This window comes from Mustela erminea, chromosome 12, assembly GCF_009829155.1.
Source record: "Mustela erminea isolate mMusErm1 chromosome 12, mMusErm1.Pri, whole genome shotgun sequence".
Lineage (NCBI taxonomy): Eukaryota > Metazoa > Chordata > Mammalia > Carnivora > Mustelidae > Mustela > Mustela erminea.
The window spans coordinates 85,725,570-85,751,314 of NC_045625.1; the positions used below are offsets into that span (position 1 = coordinate 85,725,570).

The following is a 25,745-nucleotide window of genomic DNA, read 5'->3' on the forward strand; positions in this document are numbered from 1 at the left end:
CATGAGTTTCTTTTTATGTTGTTACAGCAAGCCCAGCGACACTAATTAGGATCAAGATAGGACTGTAATGATGGCTGCCGGTTTCTATGTGCAGGCAATGAGGAACACGGGTAGCTTGAAGCCAGCTATGGTGGGAGTATTGACACTCTGAATTTTCATATTTACACTAGCAAAAATGAAAAATCAGAGCTTCTGTTTGGGGGAAAACCAGTTCTTAAATTTACCATCAGGGCTCATATTTCTCTTTGCTTATGAGTACCTCGCCAGCACCTAGGACAGTGTCCAGCACGTGGCTGGCTCTCAGTAAACGTTTGCTGGTTGAATGAACGAGTGCTCTAATCACAGGCTCAGCCCATATCCCAGCTGATGTGCTTCTAAAACGAATGTGACCCACCAGTTTCACACACGAGCATGCTTCTGAAAGGCTACTTCTAATTATTCTTTGTTTTCAGGCATTTCCTTATTTGGATAATTACTCTCTCTGTGGGTGACCAGAGCCAGGGACACAGCTGAAGTGTGCAATTCACAGCGAGGCACAGTTCCCCAACAGTCAACCTATTATGGCGAAAATTAATTCTAACCCTCAGCAACCAAAAAGTGCCATCCTTCTCAGCTCTGTTACCAGTTTCTGTCATACTCAGATTTTTTTTTTTTCAGCAGTGACCTAGTCAAGAAAAAAAAAATAAAAAGAACATACAGAGATGTGCACATGGACTGTGGGTATGTGTGCATGTGCGTGTGGCATAGGTAGATCTTTTGGGAGAAATCTACATATATAATAAATATCTTCCTTAAATAGAAATGGTGGGAGGGCTGGTGGGAGATGGGGAAGAAAGTGTGAATAATGAAGTATAAAAAGGAGAGCAATCCAGGCCTTATCTGTCGGAGGATGGAGATCAGATCTGTAACATGGTTGCCTCCAAAATTAACTACTCAGATACATAGAAGCAACACACGCACTTTCGGCCTAAAAAGACCCAAGGCAGTGTGGTAATGATCACCCCAAATAGCAAGACTACGGACATTATTTAACCATCATAACCTGCTCCAGGTTTCGGGTCACGGACAATAATTATGATTTGAAGAATGATAAATGTCTACATGGCACTTCCCCAAACTCCATCTCTGTTTAAAAGGCACATGCTTTCCAAAGCAGATTTATCTTTTCAATTAACCTTCTTGTGGGTTCCAAGAAGATCTTTGGGGGCAGGCTGACTATGAAGAGATGAAGGATAGTGGTATTGGTATTGATTTGCTCACCAATCCAAGGCTGCTCCCTTCCAGTGTTGGGCTAACAAATGGGTACCTACTTGAATTCTTTATTCTTTCCTTTTTTTTTTTTTTTTCTTTTGAGATTCCAGGAAATTATAGGAATCTTAGTTCTGTTCTTACAAAAAAAAAACCTCATATATTACCTCTGGAAAATGGATATTCTCTGCTTTTGAGACTTATCAGTAATTTTCACCACTAAAAATGTAGCCGTCATTCTGGTAGAATTTCCAAAAAGCCAAGGCTCTGTAGAAATCCACGTAAGTCAGGAAAAGCTTTGTTTCCCCCTGTAGAAATCCAAAAGGATGAATCTAAGGAGATGTCTAAGAAAATGTCTAGCATTACAAAGCCTTTTCACATCAGCAAAATAAATTAACTTGCCAAGAAATCTTAAATAAAAGAGTAGAAAAATCAAAGCAGGGCACAATGTGGAAGTCCAATGATGAGTCAGTATTAGAAAACCTCTTAGTATAATTCACTAAATTAGAAGTCAAAAGAGAAAATCAACTTTTCCTCCTCCTCGTTCTGGCCCCCTCTCCCATCCTTTCCCAAATAGTTCATCCCGGAAGCCATTAGCTGGATCCCAAAAGAAGTGGGAATGTGTTGGAACTTGGGTGGCATGAACATGCCTCGCGTGGGGAGAGGGCGGTGGAGGTGAACCAAGGACTGGTTTTACCCGAGGGTTCGATCACATGGGTAACGGTCTTCAAGGTAATCAGAGAGCGGGTTTTTTACTCCTAGGAAGGGAGTTAAGAACGTGGAAAAGGGAAAGCATTAGAATAACCTGCAGCCGACCTGGAGTCAAGTGTCACTGTAGACTCCGGGTTTTCCACAGATGGATGGGTGCGCGGACAAATACGAGAATCACACGGACCATAATTGTACACAAAAGCATACACACGTTTCTCTAGCTCAGTCCACTAAAGGGCTCGGAAGCACTGATCCCCAAGAGTATCAACATGCCAGGACCACGGGGGGACTCTGGCCGGAGTGGAGAATCAACAGCCACGTCGGAGATGGGCCCATTTTATTCTCTGATATTCAGACAAAGCTTGGAATGCTGTGCGCGGTTAGGAGAGGCACACTAAAAGCACAGATTCCTGGGGTAGTCCAGAGCGTGCCATCATGAACAGTTAAAGGAGATGAGGAGATTTAATCTACTGAAAGAATGAAGGGAGATACAAAAGTGCTCTTCAGAGTTCCACCTGGCTGTCAAGAGAGAGAGATCAGGTTCCGTATCTCAGGGTTCCCAAAAATAGAATGAGGACCAATGCACAGAGATTTCCCAGAGAGCATCTAGGGACAAGAAAAACTGTTCCAACAATTAGACTCACTCCACAGAGGAGGAGGACGCGAAGCACAAAGAAGGCTCTAGGTCTTCCCTCTGAGGCTTCCAAGGACTCCCCCACGGCTGTGGCACTGCAAATTCCAGCCATGGTAAAGGACTGCACTGAACGGACCCTGTAGACCTTGCAACTCAACGCGAGGTCCATGGACCAGCGGCACTGACATCACCCGGAAGCTGGATAAAAATACAGATTGTTGCTCCCACCCCCTAGACTTAAGGGATTAGAACTGGCATCTTCAGAAGATCCGTGCGTGAGTCACATGCAGCGAGTGGGAAGCAAACCTGGAAGATGTCTTCTCACTCTCCAGCTTCTCCGTCCACTTGGGTTTGCACCGTCTCCTTTCGCCAGTCCTCTTTCACCTTGCATGACCTACTAAATATCCTTTTAATCATTCGTTACTGACGGCAGAAGACCTGAGGGTGATTTGAGATAGAACGGCTATAATGAGCTTCCAAATTAACATCATCGGGTAAATGATTATGCCGTTGGCCCTTGAACAACACCGAGGTGGAGGGCACCAATTCTCAACAGTCCAAAATTCACGTACAACTTCCGACTCCCCCAAACTTCACCGATAGCCTGCTGCCTGGAATCCTGACTGATCATAGAGTCAACACAGATTTTATATGTTATATGTATTATATTAAAAGCAAATACATTTACAGTGCTGTCCTGTCTGAAAAAGAACTGCATATAAGTGGGCTAGTGCAGTTCAAACCTGTGTTGTTCAAAGGTCAACTGTATTCCTTATTGGTGAGAATTTGGGGGTGGGAAATAGTCCCACTGGAGGTCAGTGATCAACGGGGGTGAACGCAGTCACGTATACTTTCCTCGGACCCAATGAATGAGAAATATCAAAAGCTCTCACCTTCCTCTAGGACTCTCATTCATTAGGTCTACACTCTAGGGAGCAATTTCAGGCTATGCCCCTCTCTAGGACTATGTGCAGAAGGGAAAACGGAATCCCGCCTTCCCCGCAGCACATGTACATGCATTAGTCCTCTCTTCCAGGGTGGTCTTATTCTTGTAGAGACGTAAACTTCCAGCTGGTAACAGCTCATAGCCCAAAACTTCAAACAAAGAGTGGAGACCTAACCTGTCCTCCCATCTAAGACTCCGATATAAGACCAGGGCATTTAATGACGACCAGATGTTAAGTGGCAGGACACCAGGCCTCACCTCTCAGGCAGCTTCATCATTGTCCAGTCCCCAACTCTTAATGCCTTAGGCTGGGGAATGACCAGCTGCCTTCTAGGGCTCCTCCCCAACACCACACTTTTCCTTGTTTTCCTGCCTCAATCCAGAATATCCTCAAGATGTGTCCTTACCTGGATGACCTCTGCTCCACCGCTGAGACTCCGCTCAGGCGCATCCGCTCTTCCAGGCAGCATTCCTGCACCCCAGACTGGATGACATGCTGCCCCGCTGGTCCCCACAGCACCATGCATCACCGGAGACCACTCCTGCATCACCGGAGACCACTGCTGTCCAATAGAAATAGAACAGGAGCCACATAAATTTACATTTTCGAGTAGTGCAGTTTTTAAAAATTATAGGGAACAGGTGAATATATATATTTTGGGGGGGTAAGGAAAGTAAGGAAGAAGTTGAATGGTAACTATTTCTAGGTGGCATGACATTTTACACAGAAAACCCTAAAGATGCCACTAAGAAACTACTAAAATAACTCTATAAAGTTGCAGGATACAAATACCTAGAAATCAGTTGCATTTCTGTACATTAATAAGGAAGTAGCAGAGTGAAATTAAGAAAACAGTCCCATTTACAATTGCAACACCAAGATAGAATACCTAGGAATAAATTTAACCAAGGAGATGAAAGACCTATACTCTGAAAGTTATAAAACACTGATGAAAAAATGTAGGATGACACAAACAAGTGGCTATTCCATGCTCATGGATGGGAAGAACCAATATTCCCTTCTGCACATAGTCCTAGGGAGCAGATAGCAGCCTACAATTGCTCACTACCATACAGACCTAATGAGTGAGAATCCTAGAGGAAGGTGAGAGCTTTTGATATGTTCTCATTCATTGGGTCCAAGGAGAGTATATATGACAGCATTCACACGTTTAGCTATTAGGGACCTCCAATGGGTTTGGGTAGTCCATACTTCCCAAAATAATTTACAGATTCAGGGCAATCCCTAACAAAATACCAATAGCATTTTTCACACAACTAGAACAAATAATACTAAGATTTGTATGGAACAAAGAAGACCCCAAATAGCCAAACCAATCTTAAAAAGAACAAATCTAGAGGTACCACAATCCCAGGTTTCAAGATACACTACAAAGCTCTAGTATCAATACAGCATGGTACTGGCACAAAAACAGACACATAGATCAATGGAACAGAATAAAGAGCCCAGAAATAGACCCACTATTATAGGGTCAATTAATCTACAACAAAGGAGGCAAGAACAGACAATGAGGAAAAGACAGTCTCTTCAATAAATGGTGCTTGGAAAACTGGACAGCTACATGCAAAAAATGAAACTAGATCACTTTCTTACACACCCACACAAAAAAATGCTGCACTCGGGGCGCCTGGGCGGCTCAGTGGGTTAAGCCTCTGCCTTCTGCTCAGGTCACGATCCCAAGATGCTGGGATCGAGCCCCGCATCGGCGCTCTGCTCAGCGGGGAGCCTGCTTCCTCCTCTCTCTCTGCCTGCCTCTCTGCCTCCTTGTGATCTCTCTCTCTGTCCAATAATAAATAAAATATTAAAAAAAAAATGCCGCACACCTGAAAATGTATTAAAGACCTAAATGTGAGACTTGAGACAATAAACCTCCTAGAAGAAAACAAAGGCAGTCATCTTTTTGACACTGGCCTTAGCAACATTTTTCTAGATATGTCTCCTCAGGCAAGAGAAAGAAAAACAAAGATGAACTATTGGGACTACACCAAAATAAAAAGCTTTTGTAGAGTAAGGGAGACCATTAACAAAACAGAAAGACTAACTACTCAAACAAAGGGTGAAGTTATTTGCAAATGATATATCTGATAAGGGTTAATATCCAAAATATAAGAATTTATACAACTCAGCACCAAAAAAAGCAAATAATCTGATTAAAAATGGACAGAAGATGTGAAGAGACATGGTTCCATAGAGGACATACAGATGATCACCAGAGGCATGAAAAGATGCTCAATATCACTCATCATCAGGGAAATGCAAATCAAAACCACAAGGTATCACCTTCTATCTGTCAGAATGGCTAGAATTAAAAATGGCAGGAAACACCAAGTGCTGGTGAGGACAGGTAGAAAAAGGAACACTTGTGCCCTGTGGTTGGGGATGTAAACTGGTGCAGCCACTGGGGAAAACAATATGGAGATTCCTCCAAAAATTAAGATAAAAGCACCATATGATCCCCTAATTCCACTCCTGGGTATTTACCCAGAAAAAAAGAAAACACTGAATTGAAAGGATGTATGTTTACTGCAGCATTATTTACAATAGCCAAGAGAAGGAAGCAATCCAAGTGTCCGCTGATTAATGGCTGAAGAAAATGTAGTGTGTGTGTGTGTGTGTGTGTGTGTGTGTGTAGCAATAATATGGATGGTCCAAAAGGGTATTATCCTAAGTGAAATAAGCCAGAGAGTGAGAAATACCATGATTTCAGTTGTATGTGGAATCCACAAAAAAGGGAACAAAGAACAGAAACAGACCCATAAATTGAACAAACAGATGGTTTCCAGAGGGCAGGGTGGGAGGGGGATGGGCAGAATGGGTGCAGGGGAGTGGGAGGTTCAGGCTTCTGGTTACGGAGTGGATATGTCACAGGGATAAAGGTGCAGCACAGGGAACAGAGTCAGTGGTATTGTGAGTGTGTCCTACAGGGACGGACAGAAGCTGCATGTGGGGTGAGCACGGCATAACACACGGACATGCTGAATCACTATGTCGTGTACCTGAAACTAATGCAACATCATGTGTCAACTACATCTCAATTAAAAAACAATTATTATGTTGTATTTAACCCAGTATACCCAGAATGTCATCATTTCAATAGGTAATCAATGCCATGCTGGCTATTATTAGATATTTTACGTTTTCTTAAATATCCAATGTGTATTTTACATAGAGAACACATCTCAACTTAGTCGTAGGAGCTACACGTGGCTAGCGGTGACCAGCTGGTCGGTCCTGCCAGCCCAGCCTTCAACTAGAGGAATGTGGGGCACTTGGGTGGCTCTGGCAGTTGAACATCTGACACTGGTTGTGGCTCAGGTCATCTCAGGGCTGTGAGGTCGAGCCCCTCATGAGGTTCAGCGCTGGATGTGGAGCCTGCTTAAGATTTTAGGATTCTCTCTCCCTCTGTCCCTCCCCCTCGCACGCATACTCTATCTCCAAAAAATCAACAAATAAAAATAAAAACTTGACGTCATCTACTCACAGGTTTGCCTTCCCTGCTAGAAGGCAGGCTACCCAAGGGCAAGGTCAACATGTCAGACTCCTCCGTGTCCCCTCAGTGCGCGGCAGGTTCTGAGTGCTGAGTGAATGCTCGCTCACCTCACGTGACCTGAGGGTATTGTGAGAGAAGGTGGAATTCTGGCAGCTTTGCTCAGACGAAGAGCCGCTGACCTGTACTTCTAATAACTGTGATAGTAATAATAGCTAATATCTTGGTCTTGGACCACGTGCCGTGCACTTCCGGGCGTTCCCTCACTCGGTCCCCACGACGATGCCGCGAGCGATGTACCGTTATGGCTTCCACTTTCTGGGTAAAGAAACTTGCCCCCAATCATACAGCTGCTAAGTGGACGAATTAAGACTTCTGGAAATCGTTCTAGAAAAACAAAAGGACAACGTCCCTACACACACACACACACACACACACACACACACTAAATACGAAGTTGAAAAGTAACTGTAATTGCGGATGTGCTAAGCCTGCCCTGGTAGGTTAGCCTTCTCCGGACTCTCCTCTACCAGCCCCCAAGCATCTTTTCTGGGGCTCAGTCACCTGCTGACTGTGGCCTGAGCCAGGGCAGACCTTTCTCCAAAGGCTTTGAACCAGCCCTTCCTGTCTTAGAATTGAATATCTTCCACATTTGTCTTCGGAGTTGTGTGCATTCTGCCTGTCTTGTCAAACCGGCAGAGCTTTTCAGCAAGGACTTTAGTGAACAGAGTTACCTCTGTCAGTGCCTCATCTTCTCCTGGGATACGGAGGGACAGAGGGGCATAAACTGCTTCCTTTCCCCTGCTGTCCCCAGAAAGTCCTGCAGCCACGCTACCGTAGCCTGTGGCGGGGGAAGCAATCCTCGCTGCTTTGTTGTGTTTAAGGCAACTAGGCTGAACTTCCTTAAGAAAAACAATGCAGGGGCGCCTGGGTGGCTCAGTCGGTCAAGGATCTGCCTTCAGCTCAGGTCATGATCTCAGGGTCCTGGGATCCAGCCCCACATCAGGCTCTCTGCTCAGCACAGGGAGCCTGTTCCTTCCTCTGTCCCTCCTGCCTCATGCTCTCTCTCGCTCTCAAAGTAAATAAATAAAATCTTAAAAAAAAAATGCAGATTTCAAATCTGGGGCGGTGGGGGGTACGGATGGGTGGTGAGGTGTACAAAAATTCCATTATCTCTAAGCCACAGGAACCAGAACCACATCTGGCAAAGGAAATAAAGCTGGAGAGGTAAGGAAAGCCTAGATTAGGAGAAGCCTCGGAAACAGGCAGCGTCATTTGGACTTCACGTGGTGGGAAATGAAGATCCCTGGAGGGTTTCTGAGCCTGGGAGTGATGTGATGAAAACAGTGATTAAGGAAGATGAAATGCGAGCAGGACAAATGCAGGGGAAGGGCTGCCATCCGAGAGGAGGCAGGCATCCAGCCCGAAGGTGCCGGGAGCAAGACAGAAAGCCAGCCTATTCCGGAAGGAATCCACGGTCCCGCAGAAATTAACATCTGCCCACCCCGAAGTCACTTTACGACCAGCTCACTACCATTTTTTTTTCTTTCCTTCTTTTTATGACCTTACTATATTTGGGAAGGCAAAAATAAACCGGAGAGGAGCTGAACAGTTTCATTAAACTGATCATAAAATTTCATCTCTGTGGACAGAATGGTTTAACTGTGAGTGTACCCCGCTGAGCAAACGGGCTTCGCTGTGAGCACGGGGAACCGTCTGTGGGGGCAGAAATGATGCCCAGAAAAAACGTCTATTAAGTCCTTACTCACAGAATAAACAAGCACGATGAAAACAGAATTTTTTAGAGCAGCCTCAGGTAGAAGGAGCCCATAGGACAGGACAGACATGGCCGTCCCCACGGTGGCCACCCCAGCTGCAGAGTGTCCAGACCTCACTGAGAGCCCCCTGTCCATGTCAGCTCCCACGGTGGCAGAGGGACAGACCGACTCGCAGGTGGCCAGCCCTGCTTGCCCGAGCCCTCACCCCTCAACTGCCACGTTCTTTGGTTCTGGCTACAAGTTTAAATGGCCCCGAGCCTCCAAAATTATTTTCATTCAAGTCTAGATCCGGAAAGCGCCTTGGAGAGCATCTAAACCCATAGTTTAAGAATATTTTCAACCTGCACACCTTTTTTTTTTTTTTTTTTGTCCTTTGGCGAGATAAATGTAATGGAAATACAGTGGAGAAATATTACCATGGAATCCTTCGGAAGGAACTGTGGGGGGAAGCCCAGGATTCCATCTCCTCCTTCTGTCCCCTTCCCTGCCCTACCCCCCCACCCCCAACTTCCACACTTTGTGGTCGACCCTGAAATCTTTCCCAGGACCCCGAGGGCTGATGAGAAAGCAGTCTGCAAAATACTGGAGTCTAGTATTTTTGTTTTGTTTTGGTATCTTGTGACAGATGAAAAATTAAAGCCCAGAAACTCATGTCCATGCTTAACATGACCTCACGAAGACTCACAAAGAATGCCTCAATTTGAAACTGGGTATAACCTACGACCCAGCGATTGCATGTGTCCCAGAACAGTGTTTACCCAACGCCTCACAGAGATGGCTCAGAGGATCCCTTCAGTACGCTGTAACCAATACATTTTCTTTTAGGCCACACGAAACTGGATCATAACTGAATAGAAAATATGGGCACTATTTTGAGAACCTTCCCCATATATGTACACACACACACACACACACACACACACACACAGTGTAACCCATGGGCTGGGCGACCATGAAAGGTATATCTTTGATGGTGGGAATAGACAAAACAGTCTGAAAAAATGCCATCTAAGAGAAACGTTGGCACATTAGTATAGGAAATATATAAGAACATTCACTGAAGCCTTGTTTCTCGTAGTACAAAATAAGAAGCAGCCGAATTGTTCATCAACAAGAGGATCAACAAAGCACACGGCAGGCTGTCCGTGCAGCATGATGTCACAGAGCCGTTAAAACGAATGGACCAGAGCAATGTCGCTGAAATCTAAGCTCAATGGGAAAAACCAAAAAAAAAAAAAAAAAAACCTCAAAAAAACAAAACACAGACACACAACACAGCAAGTGGCAGAACATAAAAAGTGTTTCCATTTGCTTTCAAGTTCTAAAATTCTGAAGTTTTAAAACAGAATGGCAGCACCCATGGCTTAAAGATGCGGGTGTCCAGAGAAAGCAGGAAGGTTCGGGCAGTGTTTGCCTCTGGGAGTCGTCTGCCAAGTACTCCGCTACTCTGCGGGGAGCTGGTCGAAACGTGAGGATTGTTGCCTAGAACGCACTCCATGGCGGCGCTCAGTTGTGTTTGCCTTATTTTTTGTGTTGTTGATTTAAAAAAAATGTACATGTAAGTCATATGCACTCACCGAGACCAGATGGCCGATTGGTAGCGCAATCTGGAAGAAATCCAGGGCAGAACCCTGTCGGATTCCCAAACCAGTCGTCTTCCCACATGGCTCCCAGTTCACGATCTGCTTGGGAATGAGGAATCGGCCTCCTTTGGGTCCTAATGGTACGAGTTTATTTTTACCTGAGGGATACTGTTCCCCACAGCCCCCCGAGGCCACATCTGCTCTGGCCAGAAATAGCGCGAAGCCTACTCGCTCTCGGAGGTTGAGCTGTTGCTTCACAGTTTGTGTCTTGGCTCTGTTTTCCAGCCTTGCTCGTGCACTGCAAAAAAGAAGGGGAAAAAAAAAGTGCTGAGCCACTGAAAGGTCAGGAGAGAGATGATCTAAACAAAAAAGTATTGGCTGGGAAAAAAGGAGAGAGAGAGAGAGAATCCGCTTTCTCCAGGGACTACACCCATTCTCAGGAAGCAATCAAATTAAAGTCAGAGTATCACCGAGAAACCATAAAGCAAACGTGGGGTGTATTTTAGACGACAAGACCCCACTGAATTCGTAGCCTTTCTGTAGCCTTTAAGCACAAATACAAAATACACAACCTAATGGGAGTGGGTTCATTAACTTTTTTCCTAGTCTACGAAAGCCAGACGAAGGATGCCTTGCCATGGACTAGAGGATGGTAGGCAGAGATTTATTGTGCTTTGGAAAAGTTTAGGGCAGTGGCTTTTATCATCGGATCTTTTGTACTCTTCAAGTTACATAAGAGGCTCTTACTTCTCTTTTTTCTGTAGGCATAACTTGCAGGCGAGACGTAGCCTCTCGGGTGGGCCAGCCAAAGCCTTCTGCTGTTGGAGGGGAGACGGTGACAGAGAAGAAGATGCCCTTGTAGTAGAGGGTCTGCGAGAGCTCAGTCTCCGGAGTCAAGCTGTGAACTGCTCATGAGTGTATCTTTGTATACGCCTCACCCTGGGATGCCTACCTGTCGTCAGGAGCGGTGAACGGATCTTCTCTGCACCGCCAGAGAAAACTCGCTTCTGTGACTGGATTCCTTCCGTTGTGTGGAGAGCCAACAAAGCAGCCGCTGACATTTATTGATTGCTTCCTCTTCTAAGAGCTTTACCTCTTCTAGTCTGCAGCCACCGTCCCAGGAAGGTACTACAGCTAGCCCCATTTTACAGATAAGAACACTAAGACAGCACAAGGTTCAGTGATCGAGGTCTCAGGTCACTCAGAGTCAGTGCTGGAGCCAGGAGTTGGACAGAGCCAGTTGGTTCTAATGGCCTAGACTTTTCTGTGCCATTGTGTTCCAGAGGTGGCAATTAAAGTAAGTAGATGGCAGCACCAGTTACGATAGGACCTATGGGAACTCTGCCTCGGATACAGGGTCTCTAAGAGGGAAGTATTCACATGCCAAGGCAAGAGTGTTCGCTAAATATCAGAATCCTTTCCCCTAGAGGCTCTAGTACCCGAGGACACCTGCTCCTAGCAACCGAGGACACGGCTCCTAGCACCCAAGGATCCTGCTTCTAGCACCTGAGGGCACTGCTCCTAGCACCCGAGGACACCTGCTGTGGATCCCACCCTGCCTAAGTTACAGCTAACTTCTGCTCTGCCCCTAAATCCCCAGAGGACAAAAGTGGAGACGGACTTGGGCATGCTCTCGGATAAAAACCGGGAGGCCTGAGCTTGAGTTCAGTTTTGCCACTTACTAAACGGATTCATGTCTTTCACTTCCCTTGTCTGAAATGATAACAGTGAATGCCTCTCACAGAGGAACAGTGATTCAACCCGGACGGAGCAACAAAGAACTTTATACACATCGGTGACATGTGAGTTTGTTTTCTTTGCTCCATAAGTCAAGGCAGCACGTCACAGCAGAACGCGGTCAACATCCGAGAAAGCTCCATGTGCCTCCCAAAGAGCCTCGCTCTGTAGCATGAGGACGAACCTCGGCCAGCTCATTCCCCCCGCCCCATCTATAAGAGGAGGCGTATTAATCACCGGAGTGTCTCGCAATTTTGAAATTTTGTGTTTGGTTTGGTCCCAGATCCAAGAGAAGTGAACCAGGCTTTCACAAGGGTAGTTTGGGTATTTCCAGGCCGGCTTGCTCTCCTATGGTGAACACCCATCCAGGGTCCCATTCATGACACAGGACCTGAGAGGCAGTCTCCCCGCCCAGGGATAGGATATAATGACAGTGCTTCTAACTGCAACCCCCCCGCCCCGTGCCACCCCACCCCCATGTTCAAGACTTAGAGACAAGAGAGCCGGATTCTCTGCTGGGACTAGGTGAGCACCTGCTTCCGCAGGCAACCAGCTGGAAGTCAGATGGGGCCTAACACTTTTGTTCTGGGTAACGCCAGGTACATGAGGGAACCCAGGGCAGGAGGACTTCTGGGGAGTTTCTAGCCCTGTGACCTCTTGTGACCGCTTCACCGATCACTGTCACTTGAGATGATGTCAGATACGACCAGTCATGACAGGCTGGGAGCCACGGCCACGCGCCCCGCCGGCCTTCCTGCCTCTGCGTTGGCCCCGCCACAGGAAAGCAGGTCACGTGTGGGGACTGTGAGTCCCGCGGGTGACTGGGGCGTGGTGCTGAGACAGCAGGAGGCTCTGCTCGTCTTTCCAGAATGGGCTTGATGCCGTTGCAAGGGAAGCCGGGACCCTGGGGGGCCTCTGTGCTGTGGCTGAGCATGACGGCTCAATCCTCGAAGGGAAGCGGGGTCCGTCCCCGTGACTACCCACCCCAGCCGTCCCACTCCCAGGGCCCTCACAGCCCGAAGGAGAGGACAGGAAACATCCCCTGTGCGGCAGGAAGCCTGGTCAGCACCTCGAGCTACATCACAAGCCCATGAGCCAAGTGGCCGGAACGGTCACAAGATGAGCACGGGCGCCCGCCCCCAGCCCCTCGCCGTGGACGCCCATTAATGATTCATTCTGTGTCTCTAGCAGAAGACTCCCTGCCTGGGGCTCTGCGCCACCGTCCCTCCCGGGAGGCCTGGGCCTCATCTCTCGCACCTGGCTCCCTTCTGCAACTCAAGGCTCATGTCAACTGTCACGATCTCAGGCCAGCTACACACCTCCCAGAACTCTCCATCACAGCGCTCCCTTCCTGTCACATACGGAACTTCTCACCATCTCCGATTATCCCCTTCATTTATTATTGTTCCTTGCCTCCGGTCCCTGCAGGGAAGTGAGAGCCGGCATCTTCTCTGTCTTCCCCAGTCTATCCCCAGCACCAGAAAAAAACAAAAATATCCAGCAGCTAATAAGGGATCCATACAGTTAGTACAATTAGTTCATTAAAGAGTTAACTCTACCCAGAACAGGTGTGTACCGGCACAAAGACGGTTTGGTGAGCTCCCAAGGCTCCAAGCTGGCCTTCATAGACACTTCTGGACACCTGCCCACTAAAGATCTGACACTCCCTCTCTCATCATCAGGGCTGGCTCCGGACATCTATCTACTCTTACACTACGTAACTTTTCACCCAGAAATGATTTTGGGTGATTTCAACTACCAGGGTCTCATTCTTCTCAAATAAGTACAAGTCAGGAGGTGTTTGGTCCAGGGTCGGGGTGGCCACTCAACCAAAGAAGGACCTTGCTCATTCTCCTGTGCACCTTCTGTTACTAGCACACAGCTTTCTACAGGTGCCTGTCATGCCACAGTCCCAACATGGCTGCTGTGTCACCGGGCATCACGTCTGAACGCCAGAGAAGGGGCAAAGCAAAGGAAGAAAGAGCCATGTCCCACGATTCTGTCATTCCTTTTTATTGGCAAAACAACAGCTTTCTTAGCATCTGTACTCAGCCTCCTTCTATTTCTAGCTTCTGCGTTAATCCGGGGTCACATGGCCGCTCTGAGACCAGTTACTGACAATGGGAAATTGGGTTACTGTGACCAGTTCAGTCACAATTCATCCCGGGGGGCTGAAGAGAGGACCAGCTTTCCTTGAGATCAAGGTACTGCCACTCTCTCCTGAACAAACACATGTGTCCTATCTAAATGGACGAGAGTGGACCCTTACCCCAAACAAGAGCGGAGACTCACAGAGACAGACTTACAGACAGATCCCTCGAACTGTCATCTTCTGAACTTTCTTAAGACTTGGCTGTTCCCATTGTTTAAATTCCACTGCATGCTCAAATATCTACCCAAAGTATCTTTTTTTTCTTCAGCTAGCTCAAGATGGTTCCTGTCATAAAACCAGAAGGTCTTTGTTCAAGGAACCTGTGACTACAGCCTCATGCAAAGCTGGTCAGGCTGCTGCTGGGAGTCTGACAGTCCATTCGCATCTTCCTCAGCAGTGACATGGCCCTTTGCACCCAACACTCAGCTCCTCCGGAGGTGACCCATACACTTAGACATTATGTCATCAGCCTGACAACCTCCTCCTCCCCGTCTCCACCTTCAGACAGCATCTGCTGTGGTCCCAAGTGTCCAGGGAGACCTCCTGGTTCCTTAGGGGCCGCCTGATGGCAGAGGGATCCAGAGCTATGCAGTACCACCCACTCTCACCCATGAAGGAACAGAGATGTCACATCACAAATCCACGATGAAGGCCAAAGCCACTTCCTGCCTTTTCACCTTGTCCCAATACTTCTTTTCTTTCAGAAGCCATCTGATTATCCAGGACACACACACACACACACACACACACACACACACAGAGTCATCAACACCCTCACAATTAATAAAGAACCTCACGAGCGAAAAGCCTGGCCAGCCCAGCGTACTGTTCCCTCCCTGCCGGTGGCCACAAGGAATCTTTTGTGAGTGATTCTAAGGACGGTCACACAAGTGTCCACAGGGATATCTCTGCAGAGCTCTGGCTCAGCCATCTATGAACTTGATCTCATTTCTTTTCCAGTATATACATTGTTTTTCCATATCTCTCTTCAACTTATGCAGATTTTAGACAGCACTTCTCAAAATGTGTTGTGTGCCACTTACAGGTTTTACAGAAATAAATGGGTCCACGCTCAGATGACTTGACGAGCACCTGATTAAAGAAAGTCAGATGGCTTCGTCATGGCAAGACATGGTGCGAGGCTTCAATATTGCAGCTTGCACAATGAGTAGCTAAAGAGAGATGGACTGTGTGGCATCTTCAAAATTCGTTTCACCACCGAACGTTTTTTCCTTGGCACACATTGAATGGCTGGTGATGCCTCGGGAAATGCTAAGAAGCAGAGGGATCCAGGGGGCAAATCCTAGAATTGGGGGGACACTACCTCTTTTCAGTGCCAAGAGGCATTTCTTGTGACTTAGTTAAGTTGGCCTCGTCCAGACCTACGTGGACCGCCAGTGAGTGTGCTGGGTGGTCCGGATGGCCCTTGAGTCCACTGTGTCTACATCCCAGTTGCTGCCCCGGGTAAGAGGCACATTGGTCTAGGAGAGAGCGTACTAGAGCGGATGATGTTTTGATGTTTTTTTCTCTGACCCTCAGGTTTTCTTTCCACCTTCAAAATGAGCATGGTGGGCTCCACCAGAACAGGGAGCACGAGATCCTTACCAAAGAGTCCAGCTCCCTGTTATTTGTCTTCTGTTCCAACTTTTAATGAAAGCGATTTTCATTAATGCATCAGTGAGCAAGCCACCTTGACCTTGGTGACATGGCACATGAACTAACAACTCTAAGCCTTTTTTTTTTTTAATTTATCTTATTTAGATCTGCCTTCTCTAAAAGATCACTTGGAATAACATGACAAAAATATCTTCCTACAAATGTGCAAATATTTCCCTCAGATATCTCACACCTGTGGTCGCCTCATAACCTTTAGATGTTTTAAACATCTCTACACTGACAAAATGATTTTTAGAATTAAACCTAAAATGCAGGATTTGGGCACTGGTTCTACCAAAGCCTCATCACAGAACATCTAGAAGGGAGCCTTTCTTCCGTGGAAGTCTTTGCCCCGGGGACAGAGAGCTCCCCATCAAAGAGGAAAACAATTGGACAAACACGTTTCTCATCACAGTGTGATAGTATCAGCCGCAGTTTCTGAGACAAGTCCGGGAGAAATTCCTCTCTCACTCAAAAGTTTCAACATTACCGGCCACATAATAATAAAAAATGTGTTGCTTACCTCCAAGCTGATTTTATTTTCAGGCTATGTTAATAAGAATCCTTACTCCTCTGAACTTACGTAGACTGGATATTCTTCTAAACTGATTTGAAATGTCTGAGAAATTGGAGGTTCTGACCCACCTCTGTACCCCATGTCCACGAAAAAGAACATCTTCTCTGCAGCAATGAGAGAACGGATGTTAAAAGGCGCATGGTGCAGGAAGGGAAAACATAAGCAAAGGCATTGGAAGACCAAGGTTCTAGGCAGTATTTGGGCAGCTCTTGTGATGGGCTGTCTTGTAATCCCCCCCCCCAAATTCGCACGTTGGAATCCTAACACTGGTACCTTAGAATGTGATTTCATTTTGGAAATAGGGTTTTTAGGGAGGTAATCAAGTTAAAATGAGGTCATTAGGATTAATCCAATATGGCGGTGTACTTGTAAGAAGGGAACATTCAGACACAGATACACCTAGTGGGAAGATGATGCGAATGAACGTGGGGAGAAGACAGCCATGGACAAGTCCAGGAGGACACTGGGAACAGATTCGTCCCTCCCCGTCCTCAGAAGAAATCGATCCTGCCAACACCTGGATTTTGGACTCTAGCCTCCAGAACTCAGAGACAATACATTTCTGTCATTTATGCCACTCAGTGTGGGGCCCTCTGTCCCAGCAGCCCCAATACACTAATAGGAGCCGTGTTCTCAGGTAGGTCTCCCGCCTGGTATCTCTGGGTCTCGGTTTCCTCAGCTAGAGCATTAGGGGGCAAATCCCGTGAAAGTGGTTTTTTCAAGGATAAGAGAGAGCCCCTCCCACCAGCTCTCCTGAAATGTAATCATATACCGTCTTGGGAGAAAAGCTTTCCCTCTCATCTACAGATCGATGGACTGTTACACACAGGCTGAAGCCATCTCTCATCATCCGGTCTGGCCATCCCAACTTTTTATTTCAGTCATAGCTTTGGAAAGCAAAATAAGGATGAAAGGAGGCTCAAAGTAACTCCAATGAAAGGCAAACTTATAAATGGGAATCTTTTTACAAGACACGCATCATTTGGAAAAACCAGGTTTTGAGAAATTCTAGAGGAGGTGTTGGGGGAGGGGGAGGGGGAGGTTCACACGAAAAGACCGGTAATAAACGTAATGCTTGGCATGGAAGGAAACATGTCCTAGGCACAATTACTGAGCTTCTGAGTGCTACTACCCTGTTTTATTTCACCAATAAAACAGCTAATAACAATCGCTTATCTACAACATTTATCAGCCTCTCATCAGAATGTATTGTGCTGGTATAAATCCTGGGCTATTGCTGTATGTCCCAAGCCTGGAATACAGCACGAATGCCAGACCCATAATGGGTAAGAAGAACATTCTGGCAACTGAAATTGCAATTGCAAATGCTATTAAACAGAACTGATGGCCTAGTTCCCCTTCCCTTTCCCTCACTGAACGTATGCTCTCAGGCCAAAGGATGTACCAAGATAAGCATTCTGTGAAGTGATTGTATCGCTGCTAACGAGGGTGGCCTTCTTAAGCAGCAACTAAATGGCTGGTTTAGCATCCACGATGTTAAAACAAAAATCAACATATTTGGCCACAAGTCTGGCATTTAAATGAACAGTGCTTGTATTAGTTAGGGTCCCAATGAAATGGCTTGTCCCTACCAGAATCATTCAAATGAGGTTTATTTATTCTGTATAAATAATTTTTCTTTTTAATTTTACAAAGGTATAACCAGGGTATTATTAAAAAAAAAAAAAGAAGGAAATGTGGGGGCGATAATGCAGGATTAGGAGCCAAAGCACTGTTCCCACCCCCTTGGCACAAGGAGACAGAGGAGCAGTGGTTAACAGAATCTGGGAGGAGGAGGAAGCCATAGAGAGAAGGCCGTCCTGAAAGGAGTAGTAGGATTCTGTCTCAGGAGAGAGCGCAAGACATCTTCCCGAGGAGGAAGTTAGGAGAGTTAAGTATCCTGAGTGACCTCGGTCACTCCCTTCAGTTTCCCACCAGGACTCCCCATTTGGTCAAGTCCAACCAGAGACAAAGGGCAGGGTGCCCATGGATGTGGTCCATAGGGTCAGTCTCCAAAGACTGGGGTGAGAGGATCTGGAGGTAGGTGAAATTTAGCATAGCAGGAAATAACCCAACAGAAGCATTAAGGTATGTGTAAGGTTTACAGAATAGAAACATGTCCGCTCTTGATCACCATCTTATCCCCAGCTACGTCCCTCCAATACCGATCAATTTTCCAATGCTCTGACACTAACCGGTATCCAATAATTCAATCCAGTGCTGACACTACTCAATTGTTAGCACAGACCCCACAAATTAAGGGCTCAGTCCCACAAGAGGCCCCCACTTTAGACATCAGCCACAAATGGGGTCCCCAGGAAACCTAAGCATCTGTCCAACTGACCACAGACTTGGGAGGTCCCTGTGACTCCCACTCAAGTTCAGTAACTTGCTAGAACCACTCATGAAAGCACTCTAGTCTCTGTTACAGTTTCAACAGAAAGGCTACAACTCAGCAACAGCCAAATGGAAGAGGTTCCCAGGGCAGTGTACAGAGGGATGGATCGGGGGTGATATCCACAACTTCTAACCCGCTGAGTGTGTCGCCCTCTCAGCACATCAACGTCTTGACCAACCTGAAAGCTCCATTAGCCTCATTGTTTCAGAGCATTCTGGAAGCTTCATGCCTAAACCATTTACTAAATCACTAGCCGCTGATGATTGAATTAAATCTCCGGCTCCTCTCTCCTCCCTGGCTGTTGAAGGCCAGGCCGATTGGTCTAGCCCTCTCCCATGACGGGTTCCTTGTCAACAACCCTGTCCTGAAGCGATCTGAGGACCTGTGTTCAGTCACCTCATTAGTGTACAAAAGATATTCTTAATACTCTTAAAATCGCAAGGATTTTAGGAGCTCTGTGCCAGCCAGGACTGGGGACAAAGACCAAATATATGTTTTATTGTGTCACGTAGCCACATCTTATATTTGCTAATGAATGACGCAGTCCCAGCAAGCCGTTCTAGAGTCAGTCTTCCCTCCCCTCACCCCTCCTCCCTCTGACCCCTTACCTTCCCTCACTCCCTTGGGAAGATCCCTTGGGATCTTGGGGATCTTGGAAAGATCCCTTGGGAAGATCCCTTGGGATCTTCCTTCTTCGCTTCCTTGGGATTACTGAATTTTTTAAGCCAAAACTAAACATGGCTTTAAGATTCTCCTTCTTTTTTTGGGTTCCCTAGGAAAGACAAACCCAGACAGGTCTCCAGAATCTTAGGCCATTTCACACCCATGACATCCCAAGTCCTGGGAGACCCCATGGAGAAACATTCACCAAGTCTTCTCAGAGACGGAATCAAACCCACTGATTTATAATCTGTTCCAGTCTCCTTGTTTTCATACCTTTTTTTTTTTTTTTTTTTTTTACCTTCACAACCAACACATTCTGCTGCCCTGAAGAGGCGCGGGAAGCTAGGGTTGGACATTTGCTGGGGATGCTAGAACATTTTTTGCTTATGTCCTATGTTGTGCAACATGCCACTGAAAGGACTTTTTATTCTGGAGAGTTTCCCAATGATATGAGTCCCACCTTATGCTTTTAAGATCCCAAGTGATCAACATTTTACATATCGTAGGGAAAACAGAATTTCTGCCAAGGGAAAACCTGAAACCAAGGATAAAGAGAATGTGGAATGGACTAGAGCTATGTTAAAAGCATTAACAGAAAAAACAAAAGTGAAAAACAGACAGGTCCATTCAGGCCCAATATGCCTTGACAACATGGTGTGAACTTCCAGACTGAACGAGGGTTGGGATAAGGGTGTTGAAGTGTTCTATCCACCAGCAGAGCGGGCTCTCCATCTGATGGATGGCTAGGCGTCTCTCCAGTTAGGAACAGCCTTCTGATCTTAACAAGCACGACCCAAACTCCAGGGCCAGACTGAAATCTCAACCAAAACAGTTGCCCAAGGGCTTGATGAGGTCCTCTTAGAGAGGACTTCTAGCCCTGCTCAGACACCCATGGCCCACCTTCCTCTCAAAGTATACCCTGTAACCTGAGCACAAACTACAAATGGGGCTCCTCAGTTTCCTTACCTGAGTGTCCTCTCTGGCCACCATGTCCCAGGGACATGTGACCCCTGTTTGATCAGCAGCAGACCGCATCATCACCTCAGGCACTGATAAGAAAATACATCCAAGAAGGGATTGTGATAGACAGCCTGCGCAAGCTTGCTCGAGACAGACACAGATACTGGAAGGAAGTACCTGAGGCAGGGGTTCTAAACCAGCTGATCCTCAGCGACCTAGGGGGAGGGGTTGCTGGAAACGACCAGTGGGTCTTCTGAAAGAGGGACAGTGAAATCTGGGCCCACCCAAAGAGCACGGAATTCTACCTAGAGGAGGAGCCCAGATGTCTTTAAGGTTACCCGCCCCCATCATACAGTGGAAAAGAGGCACATTAATCATTTTCTTTCACTATCTCTAAACAATACTCCCCTGGACTGGGTACAGCGGACTTACGGGGGAAATATTTTCAAAACAGACATGGGCAAGCCCTTCCGTACCCACCCGCCTGCCCCACCGTGGGGGTAACTCACGCATTGTGCAGTGGGTCGTTCTGTTCCTCCCTCTTCCCTTCTTCCTGACTTCTCCCCGGTTAAGATCCACGGAGCACCAGTTCTCTATCATACTCAATTACTAGAAAGAAATCTATTTGGGTCACATATCTTAATTCCCTGCTGACATACCTTAATGGAATTAATATTTAACAATGCACACTTGACTTAGATCAGAAATGCCTTATAGAGGTTAGCTACTCGAATTTTACACTGTTACACCTCCTGGAAAATCAGTTTCAATCATCTGATATATTACACAACATCCATGACCTAAACCCTTCACAGAACTGCAGGTCTGACAAAAGATGGTCCCTCCCAGCAAAACGGGTCTTTCCAACAGACAATGATAACGACATGATGCAAAGTGCTTGCCCTGGGGTCTCAGCGGCTAGAAAACAAGCCTGTTCTAGCAATAACCGCACATGCTGGCAAGCCTCCTTAGAAATGGCTTGTAAGGTGTTGTCCAATAGAACTCTCTGTGATGATAGATATGTTCATGCTGGGGGCGCCTGGGTGGCTCACTGGGTTAAAGCCTCTGCCTTCAGCCCAGGTCATGGTCCCAGGGTCCTGGAATCGAGCCCTGCATCCGGCTCTCTGCTTAGCAGGGAGCCTGCTTCCCCCTCTCTCTGCCTGCTGCTCTGCCTACTTGTGATCTCTTTCCTTCTGTCAAATAAGTAAATAAAATAAAATCTTAAAAAAAAAAGAAAAAAGAAATGTTCACACTGTCCAGTTCAGCAGCCAATAGGCACATGCGGCTAGTGAGCACTTTCCATGTGACCGGTGTGGTGGTGGAATACATTTTAAATTTTCTTTCAACTCAACTAATTTAAGTTTAAAAAGCCACATGTGGCCAGGGGCTATATTGAGCAGCATGGTTGCAAGGCCACTTGTAAAAATTTAAACTTGTAAGTCATACATATGATAAGACAATACAAAAGTTTTATAGTAGTTTCAACCGAGGAGCAAATGCAATGTTTAAATTTTAAAAGTGCCATTGACTTTCAATAATATCACAGTCGACCCTTGACCAACTCAGAAGTTAGGAGGGCTGAGCTTCCACACTGTCAAAAGTCCTTGAACGACTTCTGAGTTTCCCAAAACTTTACTAGTAAACAGAGCCTTAGTGATCACAGAAAGTCAATTAACACATTTTGTATGTCATACATCTTATATACTGCATTCTTACAATAAAGCTAGAGAAAAGAGCATGCCCTTAAGAAAATCCAAAGGAAGAGAAAATACATTCATGTGGGTGTTGTTGAAAAACACCCACATGCAAGTGAACCCGTGCCGTTCCGACCCCTGCTATTCAAAGATCAGCTGTATTTGCTGAGATGCCTGTGTATCAGCAGCTGACTGTAGAGACTCGGCTGCTCTTAATAAAAAGGAGAAGGCTCAGGTCATCTGTGGAGCAGCCTGAGTTAACTGGACGTGCCCTCTGTCCTGGGATATCCTAGTTACCATTCTGGGAACCAAAAGAAGAACGCCAACTGTCCTCCGACCAGCGCCACTGTACCCTGCATGGATGGCAGGTGGTAACATGTCCTCTCTCTTCAGCTGGAGTCCCGCCCTGTTCCAGCCCCTCCTGGCCAAGAGAGGGCAGGAGGTGGCTTTATGGTTTGTTTTGTTAACTGACATCTGGAGAGTGGGCTCCCAGTTTAAGGAAGGGCCCACTGGGTTTGCATGGACTGTCAACCTTGGCACTAGGGACATTCTGGGGCCTATAATTCTGTGTTGTTCGAGGCTGTCCTGTGCTTTGGAAGATGTTCCCTAGGATCCCTGGTCTCTACTCCTTCAATGTCAGGAGCACCTCCCAACCATCCCAGCAGTGCCGACCAGCTGTCCTCCAGACACTGTCCCGTGTCCCCTGGGGAGAAAATCACCTCCAACTGGGAACCCCATCCTAGACCATAAGTTCTTGAACTACACCCTACCTAAGAAAGGAAGCCAATCTTAGTTTTCATCTCTAGTGCCCAGATGTGTGTTACTCGATAGACACTCACGCATTACTTAGATGAAAGAATAAAAGGCCACGATTAATTTTTAGCTTTACAGATGCTCCCCTCAGTGCCTACCATGGTGTAGGAACTATGTGTAAGAACAATAAATATTTTCTGGTTGCTTAATATTTTACAGGTTTTTAATTAATTGCTTATTAAAATAATTATATATACTTATTTATATAATTAATTATATATTAATTATATCATTAGTGTATTATAGAAGATTAAATATTAATTATATATTAATATATAATATTCTATATTATCTGATGTGTCATTAATATACATTAATATGGTCATGTAGAAAATATAATAAATAATAAAATCAACTATAAAAATTAAAAATAAATATTTACAGGTTTTTAAAAAAGCAGAAATTTCGACTAATGACTATTTCTGTCTTCTGAGAAAGAAAATGATGGGGGGGAATTACTCTTCCTCATACCTTCAGGCACAGGAAGCAATTTCCTGGCTTCTTCGGGTTTTCAGCAAACAGAGCAAGTCTAGAAAATATAGCCTCGCTATGTCCAATAGGCACCACGATTGTCTGTGTGTGAGGACAGGTCGCATCACGGGCTGTGTCTCTTCACAGAGGCTGGTCTGGGTGCTGGGGTCAAGAGCGCCGAGGTCAAGAGCGTCAAGTCCCTGACTGGGGGAGCCGGTGATCTCCTGCATCCGATGGGATCCCCCCAGAAACTTCTGCTGCAGGATTTCCTGCAAGAGAAAAACACAAGGCTGGCTGCAGTTCACCGCTCCTGAGCCTTGAACCGGCCCTCCCCACCTCGTCGTGCTTTTACATCACGGGTCTCAAGCAGACCCTGGAGAATGCGCCTACCACCCCAGCACAGCCAAACCTGCTGCACCGAAAACCTCAGAGATGTTTCACTTCCATGTACACGAGGCCCAGCGGAGCAGCAGGAAAGGTTCTCCCGCTGAGCACGGATTTAGACAGATGACGTGCCTGGTACCATCTGCCCTTCACTCTTTCCTCGGCTGTTTACGGTCCTTGAAGCCTCCTGGAGAAGAATTTTTATTTAATGAAAAATATCACTTTCCAAATTCCGTAGCTCTGGCTGTACGTTTAAAGAGCTGCTGCAGTCAAACCACCAAAATCTTTAGGTCACGCTGCTGTTTAACCAAGGACAAGGTCGGAGCATTGATTGTAATTAGACAAGAGAGGAGAAGGGAACATCTGCCCTTCCTTTAGGGCCCTTTGCAGGAGGCACATGGGAATCACCGAGGCGGCTCTCTAAGGTCTTCGGGGTTGGGCCACAACCCAGAGGAAATCAGAATCTGAGGGTAGCACCAGGCATTACAAATACTTTTAAATAAATGTTTGATTTTAGAAGCGCTTGAGGTTTATGGAAAAAACTGCAGAGAGACTACAGACGTTTCCCATATACCCCACACCCCTTTCCCCCTAGTATGAACATTTTATAGGAGTATGGTACATTCGTTACAATGAATGCGCTCATATTTCTTAAAGATTTATTTATTTGAGAAAGAGAGAAGGAGAGAGAGAGAGATCAAGATCATGCACATGAGGGGGATGAGAGGCAGAGGAAGAGATACTCTTCAGCAGAGTCCTGTAGAGCACACAACGGGCCCCAGAGCCCGATCCCACGACCCAGAGATCATGACCTGAGCCAAAGTCAAGAGTCGGATGCCTAACCAACTAAGCAGACCAGGGGCGGCCCTAAGGAGCTAATATTGCTACATTATTATTAATGAAAATCCATACTTCATTCACATTTCCTCAGTTTTCCCCTAATTTGCTTTCTGTATCCAGGATCCCCGTCTTCCGAGGCTCTTCTGGGCTGCAAGCGTTTCATAGACTTTCCTTGGTTTTGATTACCTTAATGGCTTTGGGGAGTACTGGCCACATATTTTGTAGTGTGCCCCTCAGCTGGGATTGGTTGGATGTTTTTTTCATGATCAGACTGGGGTTATGTGCTTTTGGGAAGAAGACCATAAGAGGAAGCCATTCTTAACACGTCAGATCAAGGACACATATGTTAACATGACTTGACAGTAGTGAAGTTGACTCTAATCATTTGGCTAAGACAGTGTTTGTCAGGTTTCTCCAGGACAATGTTAGGCTTTTGTCCTTTTGATCTTACTGGACTCTTCCGAAGAAAGTCACCTTGCACAACCCACACTTAAGGAATGCAGGGTTATATTCCATTTCCTTGGGGCTTAGGATCTACATGAAATTTTTAGAATTCTTTGATACAGCAAATGTGTCTATTTTCCTCCAATTATTTATATCATATAGATACATTTATTTTCTACTTTGAGTTTCAATCTACACTAATTTATTTGTGCTGTTTCAACATTCCAGCTCTGGCTATTAGGAGTTCTTTTAGTTGGCCCTGTGTCTCTTTTTGGTAGTGGTGGTGTTTTTTTGAGCACCTTCTTACTTCTGGGCCTCATAAGATGCTCCATGCTCATCTTAGGTATTTCCTGCCCTAGTCCTAGAATCAGTCATTTATCCAAGTTCTGGTTCCTTTGGTTGAAGAAGGATATTAGAAACCAAGATCTGGGTGCTAAGTGTGCTCACTGCTACAGGGGTAACATTGCTTCTAGGGTCTTTCTGTCAACAGAACAAGGAAATTATGTGTGTGCATACTAACCTATGCATATACACATACCTGTAAGCA

At 46.1% G+C, this 25,745-nt stretch overlaps 1 long non-coding RNA gene across 7 annotated transcripts in view; it reads right to left on the bottom strand.

The window, feature by feature from the left end:
* Positions 1 to 10,251: 10,251 nt before the first annotated feature.
* The window catches only part of LOC116570212, a 95,889-nt gene continuing 80,395 nt past the window's right edge, over positions 10,252 to 25,745 (bottom strand). For all 7 annotated transcript variants that reach the window (XR_004277325.1, XR_004277329.1, XR_004277330.1 and 4 more), the window contains 2 exons: positions 23,531 to 23,799; positions 10,252 to 10,707 (listed from right to left, as the gene is read on the bottom strand). This is a non-coding gene — a long non-coding RNA (uncharacterized LOC116570212). The remainder of the gene's footprint in view (positions 10,708 to 23,530; positions 23,800 to 25,745) is intronic.